Here is a 13,134-nt window from a genome sequence, read left to right on the forward strand (position 1 = left end):
ATTCTATCAAAACCTTGACCTTATAATATGCAAACTCGTATTCTTGAATGATTACACAACACGGCACTCGGTCTTTGATTCGTATCCAATCCTTAACACATTCTGATATGCGAAATTATTATGCTTGAAATCGTCAGCACAGTACCACGGCGATGTTCGTTCATTGATTCATCAACGATTATGCAATTAAAGCGTTCTACTGAAATAATTATGATTGCCTCATCAACGTAACTCAATGGGTGGGGATGTTTTTCGTTATCAGCTAATAGTTGACGCAGTTATCATGAGTCTTGTATGTTTAATGGGAGTGTTGTTGATTTCTTGCGTTGAGCAAACGCCTAGGTTGATTTCCTTGCCAAAAAAAATGTTTGTTCGTTGTGTAGCGGTGGGGGAGTGAGAAGGGAGTGTGGGGGAGGGGCATACGAACGACTGCCAGTTTCTGTCCACCGCTGGCTGGATGAGTCAGCACGACGCTCGCCGTCGTCGCGCCGACGACGGTGACGCGAAGTTGCGTGCTGTAGCACGCTGGTGGCACGCTGTTGGCACGTGCTGGTGCTGATGCTGATGGCACGCTGGTGGCGCGCTGTTGGCACGCGCTGGTGCTGATGCTGGTGCTGATGGCACGCTGGTGGCGCGCGCTCCCTCTCCTTGAAGATGCGCGAACGCGCCCGTGCTGATTCGCTGACAGCAGTTTCCTCCACTGCTGGATGAGCTACGCCGGCGCGCGCTCTTTCCGCTGCTGTAGTATCTGACGCTGCGCTCGCCGGCGACAGGTCAATTTTTTCTTCTGCTGAGTGAGCCGATTCGCACGCGCTCTCTTTGTTGAGGTTGTTGGCGGCTCTCTGACAGCAGGTTTCCTCCACTGCTGTATGACTCAAGTCGCACGCGCTTGGTCACTGGTTAGCTGAAGTTGTTGGCGGCTGCCCAAGCTTTTCCGCTGCTGGTTGAGCCACGTTGCACGTGCTTTCTTTTTGGAGATGCTCGAGCGCTCTCAGCGCTGATTCGCTGATAGCAGTTTCTCTCCACTGCTGTATGACTCACTTTCGTTGATACATGGCGACTCATGCGATCCTCGCTACTCAGCGAGGCTCGGAGCCAGCCGCTCCATGCGACTGCTCGTCCTGTGGACGTCTTGACTCGCTGATCTGTCTTCACTCTTGACTGTTGACTTCTCTGACTTTTGAAAATGCGGCTGACCGTTATATTCAAAGACAATTCTCTCTGCGCAGTGGAAAAGGGGGGGGGGGGGGGGTGGGGTTTGTGTGTGTGAGTTCGTGTGTGTGTACAGATGGCTCTCGCGCTCTTCGGGAGAGACAAAGGTGGTCGGGGTTGCTTGGGATATTGTTTAAACTCTTTCGTAAGTTTGCCCGTTCGCCTCATTCCTTCTCGAAAACCTTTGATGTGACTGTATTTTGTCTCCAAGCTTTGTTTTAAGAGTAAAAGTATTAAAGGTGAAAATCATTTGATAGCGAATTAATTATTGGATAATAATTCACTGATGTATCTGGTGGCCTGGTCTTAATTGGAGTGAGCACGAGGACCGCTAACTTTAGCTTATTCTTGTTATTGCATTTTAAATTTTAACTGTTGTTTAAAAAAAAATGGTTTAACCCGTGGGCGTCCTCATTTCGGGCTTGCGGAGGGCTTCCCTCTGCGTGACCTCCCTTAGGGCACATCAAACTCTTGTTAATCTGGAGATCTTCGCAGATAGCTGCTAACATCCTCGCTTCGAGAGTTTTATTATTTCTTTATGTATTAATGGCCTGTTTATGACCGACATCTGGTTTTTCGTGCGCCTGGCTTACGGGTTTTATTATTTTTTTCGTTTGTTAAAAAAATATATGATATATATAACGGCAAATATTATTGTTAATATCAATTTTCGAAAAGGCTCATATACAACAGGTGGGGGTTGTTGTTTTTGTTACCAGGCGAGACTGAAGAGAAATTTAATTTGGTTTTTTATTTGAGTTTTGCCAAGTTGCTGCGAGATGTCGTCGGCTTAGACAGCTTGGCGCTTCTGTGTAGAGTAGTGAGCGACTGGCAGGGGAGCGAGCGGCTTGTGTGTTTGTTAAATCGTGAGAGACGCCTAATCCCCTCTCTCGGACGGCAGAAATCGCCCCGTCGTTTATACCATCTGTATATGTTTCTCGCCATTGCCTGTGGGGTCTTCAGCGGGTCCATGTTTTAGGAGAAGCGTTTGTTCGAAGCAGTCAAATGTTTCCAAAAAAAATAACCCAATTCGTCAATCCAAGACCTGCATATTAAGTTTGCGAAAACGCCGTTGCAGAGCAAATGTGTCCCACTCTCCTCTTTTCGAACTTCGGCAGCTGGGCCTTCATCTGCCTCTTGAGCGCGCCAGTTGCACCGCCTGTACAATCGCTAGCCGTGCCACTGCCATTTCCGGGACCGACGCCGTGCACACGCACGACCGTACTGACGGCGGACTGCGCTCGCGTTCCCCCGGACGCGGGACGGGTGGTTCGTGCGGGAGTATGGGCGGGGGACTGCCCGGCAGCTCGCTCAGAAACACGCCGGTGGCCGTCGCGGGGTTCGGGGCCGTGGCGGGTCTGGCCGCGTTGGGCGTTCGCAAGATCATAAAGTATTAAAGCTTTCGTGACTGCATAAAATTACTCATTGGTTGAACACGAAATGTAACACTCTTCTGAAATTCGTGGTCCGCCAGGAAGTGTCTAGCTGTGTTGTTGGCCTGACTGGATGTGCTTCACGTAATATTTTTCAGGTTTGTTGAATTCTCGTCTCTCATCTTTTTGCTGTATTTACCGCCGTGATTTGTTCTTGACACCTTATGAAGATCGCTTGCGTTGTGATCGAAACGTCGTGATTGTTTTTTGTTTCAATATAATCTTATTGTATTTCTACATACATTTGCAAGATCCTCGGCGGATTCTGCTGAACCTTCCAAGCGGGACTAGGCCCCAATCGTGTCCGGCTCCCGTGCACGGCGTGCCCCACGGCGTCGTCGCCTCCGGCCGAGCTAAACGGAGCACCGCTACCGCGACCGCGGGGAAAAACATCGAGACTCTGAACGGACGCGGCACTCGTCCCCCCCCTCCCCTGCAAAGTTAAATTGTGGTGCTCAACGTTACCGTGGCGGTGGAGTCTTTGCAAAGATGCAGCTTGCAAATGCAGCTTTTTTGTTCTTTGGTTCTTTCGGTAAAGTCACGTAGAATGAGAATAAAATAATAAATTGATAAAATAAAATAACACAATAATATTCTCATTCTACGTGACTTTACCGAAAGAACCAAAGAAGATGAATCCTTGCAGTCACGAAAGCTTTCAATTAAAATGCAGCTTTTTTGTTTTGCGTGCCGATCTTCGCTGTCCCGTTAAGTTTCCGTTTCGTTAAAACCTGCCGCACGGGAGCGACGGGCCGCCGGGGTGCGTGGTGCCAAACCGTCGGTCGCGTTCTGTGGGGCCTGTCGGTGCTTTGTTAATGTTTTGAACCTCTCTGTGCGAGCGAGGCGTTTGCGTCTTTCCCAGCGAGAAAAACCCGACGGTCGAATGGAAATTGCTCCTGTTGGACGGCAACTGTTTTACTTTAATGGAGTCGTTAAATTCACGTTAGTCTGGCCTCAATGAGGCAGCATTGTAAGCGTTGGTAAAATTGAGCATTTCGGAAGCACTTATGTAAATTTTATTATTATTTTATTTAAATACAATTTCAGGACAGGGTGAAAGATTACAAACGTGTTAACGCGTGCGTTACATAGTTGCTACCGCGAACACGGCGAGGAATTGAATGACGCTTGCCATCACGGCAGCGTTTTGGCCATAAACAGAGCAATCAGTTCTCGTTGTTTTGGTCTTCATGCAACTCGAGCAAGCGGGAGTTGAATTTGGCAGCGGGTAGCAACAGCCGCTGCAGCGCCTTGCGTGAAAGTTGCAGGGTAGCAAAGCCTCAACTTGCAAACATATACGTTCTAGACTGTTCATATACGTTCTAGGCTGTTCATATACGTTCTAGACTGTTCATATACGTTCTAGACTGTTCATATACGTTCTAGACTGTTCATATACGTTCTAGACTGTTCATATACGTTCTAGACTGTTCATATACGTTCTAGACTGTTCATATACATTCTAGACTGTTCATATACGTTCTAGACTGTTCATATACGTTCTAGACTGTTCATATACGTTCTAGACTGTTTATATACGTCCTAGACTGTTCATATACGTTATGCGGGTGTTTAACCCACACAGTACCCCGGCGTTGCTACGACGACGCGCCACAGTAGCCACCATACACCCCCTGCACGCGCGCCACTCTAACGACTCGGAAGACCCTGGCCACTCCGAGGACAACCAGGATCTGGCCTGGCAGGTTGGCCCAACCCCCCGGGCCGAGATTGCTCCCCTGCATGATGCGTTACATGTGCCTTGGGCAGATTTACCTAAGGGGGAGGCCGATCAGCTGTGTGGGTTGTTACGGGAGTACACCGACGTGTTCAGCGAGCACGATTCAGATGTAGGCCGAACAGACCTTGTTAAGCACCAAATTGACACAGGTGCAGCCCGACCGATCAAACTCCCCGCATACCGGGTGGGCGTGCCCGAACGGACCCAGATCAAGGAGGCAGTCGTGGACATGCTACGTGATAACATAATTCACCCCTCGACGAGCCCCTGGTCTGCCCCGGTGGTGCTAGTGACGAAACAAGCAGTCACCCTCGGCGACGCCTTCCCCATACCGCGCATCGACGACACCTTTGACAGCCTCGCAGGAGCACGGTATTTTTCCACCCTCGATCTGGCGTCCGGGTACTGGCAGGTGGAGATGGCGGAGGAGGATCGGCCGAAAACCGCGTTTACCACCCCGATGGGGCTGTTCGAGTTTCGAGTGCTTCCGTTCGGACTCACTAACGCGCCCGCGACGTTCCAGCGGTTGATGGAGTTGGTAATGCGGGGCTTACAGTGGGAACAGTGCCTGATTTACCTGGATGACGTGATAGTGTTCAGCAGATCTCTGTCCGAGCACTGGTCCAGGTTGCGAGAGGTGTTCCAGCGACTACGAGCAGCCCATCTCAAGCTCAAGCCGCGTAAGTGCTACATTGCGCAGTGCGAGGTAGGGTACCTCGGACACCGAGTCAGCGAGGCGGGGGTGCGCACCGATCCGGAAAAGGTGCGCGCCGTAGTGGAATGGCCACGGCCCAGGAATCTGACGGAGATCAGGTCATTCTTGGGACTCGCCACCTATTATCGTCGATTTGTAAAGGGATTCAGCGAGATTGCACTTCCCCTCACCCAACTCACCTCCCCTAAGAACCCCTATCGATGGACGGAGGCCTGCCAGACGGCCTTCACCGCCCTCAAAGACCACCTCACCCACACCCCCACCCTAGCTTTCCCAGATTTCACCACGGACTTTATCTTGGACACCGACGCCTGCAGCAGTGGGCTGGCCGCGGTGCTGTCACAGGTGCAGGGTGGGGGGGGCAGATGGCGCAATGGCTGGCGCAGTTGCAGGAGTACAACCTGCAAATAGAGTACCGAGCTGGGCGTACGCACGCAAACGCGGACGCCTTGTCGAGGCGGCCCGCGGTGTGCGCCGAGACAAGGTTGGAGGAAGTCTGCCCGTGCTTCACGGGGGGGCGTTGCCGGCAGGTGGCAGGCCCCCAGGAGCGCACCGAGACTAACCCTCCCCCGGTGAGAGGCAGTGCAGTATGTGCCACAGACACCCCGGTAGGAGGAACCAGGGACCTGGCGGACCACTCGGCGGGCACGGGGCCCACACCCCGGGGCCCGACGGGTCGCGCAACCCCACCCGATCGGATCCAGGAGGACGTCGGCTGCGCCTTTCCGGGCCTGGACGACGTGCAGCTGAGACGGACCCAGCTGCGGGATCCGGATCTGGCGGCGGTGGAAGCGGCCCTACGGGAGAAGAAGGACGCCCTACCAGGACCCTGGAGTGGTTTGTATGCCCGGTTGTGCATGCAGAACGGGGTAGTACGAGAGCTGACTGAAGCCGGCCAGCCTGGGTGCATCTGTGTTCCCGCCCAGGTGCGACCCCAGCTGCTAAGACTGGTGCACGACCACCCGCTCGGGGGCCATGATGGGGAATGGCGCACTCGGGAAACCCTGCGTCGCCAGTATCTCTGGCCCAAGTTAGCACAAGACGTGCCCGCCTGGGTACAGGGCTGCCGCGCGTGCCAGCAATGCGGGCCGAAACCAGCGCGATACCAGGTACCCCTGAGACCGTTCCGCATCAGTCGAACGAATCAGCTGGTTGGGATCGACCTGCAAGGGCCATTCCCGCGATCCCACCGGGGCAACCGATATATTCTCGTAGCGGTGGAGTACTTCACACGCTATCCCGTAGCGGTGGCCATCCCCGATAAGACAGCCCTCGTAGTGGCCCGAGCGTTCGTGGAACACTACGTACTGAAGCACGGGATCCCCGAACGAGTCATTACCGACCAGGGTAGTGAGTTCGAGGCAGAGCTATTCCAGGCGCTGTGCCGGGAGTTCGGGATCCAGAAGGACCAACTACGGCGTACCACCCCCAGGCAAATGGGATGGTAAAGAGGATGAACCAGACTCTAGCCGGGAAGCTTAAACGCATGGCGGCCCCGAATCAACGGGACTGGGACGAACACCTCCCCTATGCTCTGTTCGCCTACACCACCACGGTACACACATCTACGGGACAGACCCCGTTCCTAATGATGTTTGGTCGTGAGTCTCGCCTACCCACAGATCTGCTGTTCGGTGTCCCTCCGCCGCAATGGGAGGAAGGGAGCCGCCCCGTGGAGCATCTGATGGAGACCCTACGAGGAGCGAGGGGCCGGGCCTACCCGCAAGGCGAGGCCGCACACCAGAGGCAGGAGCAGGGGACCCGACCCCGAATGGAGCCCTCCTTCTACTCGGCGGGCTCTAAGGTATGGCTGCACACCCCTCGCGTCAGGGCCGGGCAGGCGGGGAAGCTAACCACCTACTGGCGGGGACCCTGGACCGTGGGACGACAGATCTCCCCCTGGACGGTACTGATTCAAGGGGGGGAGAGAGGCCGGGAGATGGTGGTCAACGTCCGGCGACTAAAACCATGAATCGACTCCCTTTCATTCATGCTCACAACACCTACAGAACTGCATACGATCAATTGCGTTATTCCAATTCATAACCAAACCTCGTCACCGAGGCTCGACCACATAATCCATAACGACCTGCATTATCATACCCACGCCCACTCGCATAAATTAATACGATTATCTCTCGAATCTGCATAATTTATGTGCATAATTACACTGATTAACATAATTTCGGATAAATTAGGCACATTTCAAATTTCATTTAATTTTCATTATTTTCATCAATTTTCATAACACCTATATATACAACAGTAGGGTTAGCGGTTAGGGGTTAGGGTTCATTTGGATTCGGGGTTGGGAAAGGGTTAGGGGTTAGGGTTAATTTTTAGGGTTAGAGGGTTATGCTTAGGAGTTAGCGTTCGGGGTTATGGTTAGGGGATAAGGTTAGCTGTTAACGTTAGCTGTTAGGGTTATGGGTAGGGTTAGAGGTTAGGGTTAGGGGTTAAGGTCGGCGGTTAGGGTTTAAGGTTAGGGGTTAGGCACATCTGCCAAAAAACATTGCCAAGCTGCAGTGTGTACAAAATTATTTGGCAGGCGTCATGACGGGAACTGCAAAATCCGACCATGTTTGTCCAGTGCTCACTGAACTGCATTGGCTTCCTGTTCCCGAACTCATTCATTATAAGGTTGCACCCATTACATACAAAGCGCTTGCCACAAATGAACCACAATACCTTGCTGGTATCATCAAAAAGCATAAACGCTCATGCAAACTCTGGTCATCCTCGCACCAGCTTTTGGCTAGTCGTCGAATAAAGACGGTCGCTGCATTGCACGTTTTCAGATGCACTTCTGCAGCCATCTGGAATGTTCTTCCGATATTAGGAAGTTACTGGAGCTACGCATTTTTAAAATCTCGATCGAAAATAAATTTTCTTGAGAACTGCTTTTGTGCTTAGTTTGTTGTCCTTCCCCCGCACCTCCGATGATCATGGATGGCTATGTACAGTGTGATAGAAGTTCAACATACACACCAACATGGACACTCGCTAAATAACCTAAACAACATGGACACTCGCTAGATAACCGAACGAACATGGACAGTCGCAAAATAACCTCACCATCATGGACACTCGCTAAATAACCTAACCATCATGAAACACTCGCTAAATTAACTAACCATCATGGACACTCGCTAAAATAACCTAACCATCATGGACACTGCTAAATAACCTCACCATCATGGACACTCGCTAAATAACCTAACCATCATGGACACTCGCTAAACAACCTAACCATCATGGACACTCGCTAAATTAACTAACCATCATGGACACTCGCTAAATAACCTAACCATCATGGACACTGCTAAATAACTTAACCATCTTGGACACTCGCTAAATAACTTAACCATCTTGGACAATCGCTAAATAACATAACCATCATGGACACTCGCTAAAATAACCTAACCATCATGGACACTGCTAAATAACCTCACCATCATGGACACTCGCTAAATAACCTAACCATCATGGACACTCGCTAAATAACCTAACCATTATGGACACTCGCTAAATAACCTAACCATCATGGATACTCGATAAATAACTTAACCAACATGGACACTCGATAAGTAACCTAACCATCAGGGACAACTTGCTAAATAACCTAACCATCATGGACACTCACTAAATAACCTAACCAACATGGACACTTGCAAAATGACCTAACCAACATGGACACTCGCTAAATAACCTAACCATCATGGACACTCGCTAAATAACCTAACCATCATGGACACTTGCAAAATAACCTAACCATCATGTACACTCGCTAAATAACCTAACCAACATGGACACTCGCTAAATAACCTAACCATCATGGACACTCGCTAAATAACCTAACCATCATGGACACTTGCAAAATAACCTAACCATCATGTACACTCGCTAAATAACCTAACCAACATGGACACTCGCTAAATAACATAACCATCATGGACACTCACAAAATAACCTCACCATCAGGGACACTCGCTAAATAACCTAACCATCATGGACACTCAATAAATAACCTAACTATCATGGACACTCACTAACTAACCTAACCAACATGGACACTCGCTAAATAACCTCACCATCATGGACACTCGCTAAATAACCTAACCATCATGGACACTCAATAAATAACCTAACCATCATGGACACTCAATATATAACCTAACCATCATGGACACTCGCTAAATAACCTAACCATCATGGACACTCGCTAAATAACCTAACCAACATGGACACTCACTAAATAACCTAACCAACATGGACACTAGAAAAATGACCTAACCAACATGGACACTCGCTAGGGATATTAGGGCCAGGGATATTAGGGCCAGGGATATTAAGGCCAGGGATATTAGGCCCAGGGATATTAGGGCCAGGGATATTAGGTCCAGCGATGTTAGGGCCAGGGATATTAGGGCCAGGGATATTAGGGCCAGGGATATTAGGGCCGATTACGTTCCGCGCTGCTTTATTCATTGGTGCGAGTTTTATATGTGCGTTGTTTTTGCCGTGGTCTATCCACTGTTAGATGAAAGCAGTCCGCCTCTTTTTAACGACCTTGCGACTCGCCTGTTTGTGTTGCGCGGCGAAACGATTGATGGTGACAGACGCCTTCGCTGGGTTGCGAGTGTGGCTTAGACGGCCACGGTGTCGATCTATTTCATCGGTTGGACGAGCATGTATTCAACCCGCCACCGAGCTCGCGCAAGTAGCCGGTTTGGCTGCAGGTTGCACCGCAAGTGATGGCGTCTTAAGAAACCGCGTGTCCAGCAGCTGTGGACAGAAAACGCCATAAGCATCATATAGGCCGCGGGACTCGGTTGGGGATCGGTGCAGTAGTACTACCCTTGTACGGTGCTTGTGATGCCTCGACACCTTCCAACTTGGTGTGGGAGAGTAGCAGCAGCACGAGACGTGCGTGTTGGCGCGGTCATTCTCTGATCCAGCAGTGTATTGACCTGATGACTGTTGGCGTCCCAAACCTGCTTGGAGAGTTGCCGCAGGTTTCCCTTCAAAAATATTCCTCGCTGGGTTCTTGATTGGTTTTATGTGCACATGGCTCAACACACGAGACCAGGCATCTGAATAATATATTTAACGTTTTTGTGCGGATTTAAATAATTTCCCGAGTGTTGACAATGTTTAATCTCCGTACAGGTCTTCTTGGATTAGATCGCGTAAATATGCAAATGTATCGTTAAACCTGCCACCGGCCGATTAGTAAGGTTTGTCACGTAATCAGAACATGCCAATTCGTTACTAGTACGGCACAAATCTGGTTGTCACCTGATGAAGCTAGGTGTAATTACTGGCAAAACGTCGTACTCAGATTGTAAATGTTGTGGCTTGGCTCTCCAACACTGATGTGCTGTACTAGTATACTACACAATACACTACACTATACAATACACTAGTGCTGTACTAGTAACGAATTGGCATGTTCAGTTTACGTGACAACCCTTACTAGTTGGCTGTCGGGTGGTGGCGGGTTTTATCGACACTTTTATATATTTACGCCATCTAACCCAAAACACTCTACTATGGATGATAGTGGTCGCGAAAGCCTACGTGTTAAACTTAATGTTTAATCTGCAATGCAGTAAATTGCCGATGTGTAGGGTATTCCACGCCACCAGACCTTAATGTTTACTGTTGTACGTAAACCGTTCTGGTGGTGTGGTTCGTTAAACTATCCTTTAGCCTTTGTCTACTGCGACCTATTCGATTTTGCCCAACCTCTTCGTGCTGAAAGCGTGCCATAGGTAATTGTAGACTTATGGGTGGCAATTGTTCTTATAAGGGCGAGTAAAATATAAACTTGAATATTGTTTTGTTTGGGAAGTCTGTCGTAATGTGACCTTGGTGCGAAGCATCTGAGCGGATATAAAACGCTGCGTGTCCAGGAAAATGACGTTTTGTGTGGTCTTTGCTTTCGGCTCTCTTTCTCCGTTAGGCAAAGCGCACGAAGAAGGTTGGCATTGTGGGCAAGTATGGCACGCGGTACGGCGCGTCCCTGCGTAAGATGGTGAAGAAAATCTAGATCAGCCAGCACGCCAAGTACACGTGCTCCTTCTGCGGCAAGGTGAGGGGCGCCAACCCACGTGGCAATAGGGGCACGTCTGGGCGTTATCCGGTGGCTCGCGCTGGTTGGGTCAAGTTGTGAGTGCCAGCCTGCAAAGGTCAAGATTGCAATTGGGTGGTGGTCGTCACCGGCAATGGTTGCCTCAATAGGTTTTTTTGCGAATAAAATTGGGCCTGGACTACTGTCCTTGGAGTTGCAGGGCAGAAAAAGCAGTCTCAGGTACGACTGCCTCGACCCTTAAACCGACTACAATAACAGGTCATCGGCTAATAAAGCAAGACTTTAAAGGACCGATAAAAAGTTAAACGTCGTTACCCCAAGGAGTGGCAGTGGCTGTTTCTGTCTGGGTAAATGGGATATGGCTTCTTTCAATTTTAATTTCAGACGTTACACGTGACTAACCCAGGGTTTTGTCGCCTGTGTACACCGATCACTGTTCATTAAACACTCTTCTAGACATTCTCATTTGCTAGACACAACTCCCATCGCTTCCTCTGCCCTACCAATTTGCCGTGGTTGCTCATGATAAATGCACTACCAGTGAAGATTTCCATCCACAATTCCCATAAATTGCCCTCGTGTTGTCCTTAACAAATTGGGGTCCTCGTGTTTTAGTACACGCACACGTGTTGTGCTCACGCTTGTTAACTGTGTGCCTTGACCGGTGATTTCCGCTCAGTGTACCTGTGGTGCTCGTGTTGTCCTTGTGAAAGCCAGACCAAGATGAAGAGGAGGGTGGTGGGCATCTGGCACTGCGGCTCGTGCACGAAGACCGTGGCAGGAGGTGCATGGACCTACAAGTACGTCTTGCACGCTATGTTGAGCCAAAGCCTAAGATGCTTTTACCGTTCCTTATCGTTTTCTGTAATATTTTCAAAGGTAATTATTTTGAAAATGACCAAGGTGTGTATTATTAGGATGAAGGTTTAGAAGTGTTTATTACGATGTCACCCAATGTGTGTAACCGCCCGTTCCTCCTTCAGCACGACCTCGGCTGTCACAGTGAGGTCTGCCATCCGCCGCCTGCGTGAGCTGAAGGACCAGCGAGGGACCCTTCCCACACTGCTCACACCACCGTCCTAGCACACCAGGGAGATCACAATAAAGTGTATATGAACCAGCATCAGTGCCTGTGCGTTTTTTGTTCTGTGCAGTGTGCTCTTCATTTCTGCATCATTGCTCGCGAATTGGGAAATGACAAAGCACCATTGCTGCCACCCCCCCCCCTCACATCGCTAATGCCCACTTAGTGACCAGTGATGCTGCGTTCATTCACATGGTGCCACTTGGGTGAGCTGGTGCAAGGCATCTCAAGTTGTACTGCAGAGTTGTATTAAGTGTTGAGGACATTGGTAATGAACAAGTATTTGAAACATCACAAACCAACACGTTTAGATTTTGTAATCAGGCGAGGGCAGGAGGCAAGGCCCCGCGTGGCTAGGCCCCGCGCTGTAAAGTTCCAACCTGGACATCGATTCCCATGCTCGCTGCTACTCAACTGACATCCCTACGAGAGAGAGCTAGGCTCTACCTTGGTAAACAACAACAACCACCACAACCACCACCACCACAACGATGAGAATTTCTCACCTCGGATTTCAGTGCAAGCGCGCACACGGCAGCTTCCTGTTGCCTCGCGACAGCAGTAAGTAGTATGACGTCACTTCCCTCCCACGAGCGGCTCTCGAAGTGAATAAATTATGTTAATGAGACCAGACCATACGTCGAGGGATGGGGGCGTGGGCGCTGAACCCGTCGCAATAAATTCGCGACGGCTTTAACGAACACATTATGTTAATGAGCCGCCAGTCACTGGGCGTAGCTTTGCCCAAATAAGGATTGCCACTGGACCGATATCGGCAGTGACCCAGGCGGAGGTGACGTCACGCTCAAGAGCTCGGTGGACGGAGGAGGGGTGAATACCTTGGTGACATGACGT

The 13,134-nt window shown here is 50.1% G+C and overlaps 1 pseudogene; it reads left to right on the forward strand.

Moving 5' to 3' along the window:
• The first annotated feature begins 2,495 nt into the window (after nt 1–2,495).
• Nucleotides 2,496–12,316, forward strand: LOC142921695 (large ribosomal subunit protein eL43-like; annotated as a pseudogene).
• Nucleotides 12,317–13,134: the final 818 nt, after the last annotated feature.

This window comes from Petromyzon marinus, unplaced genomic scaffold, assembly GCF_048934315.1.
Source record: "Petromyzon marinus isolate PM22_M1 ecotype Great Lakes invasive population unplaced genomic scaffold, UKy_Petmar_22M1.pri1.0 PM_G_Scaffold_85, whole genome shotgun sequence".
In the NCBI taxonomy this organism is placed as follows: Eukaryota; Metazoa; Chordata; class Hyperoartia; order Petromyzontiformes; family Petromyzontidae; genus Petromyzon; species Petromyzon marinus.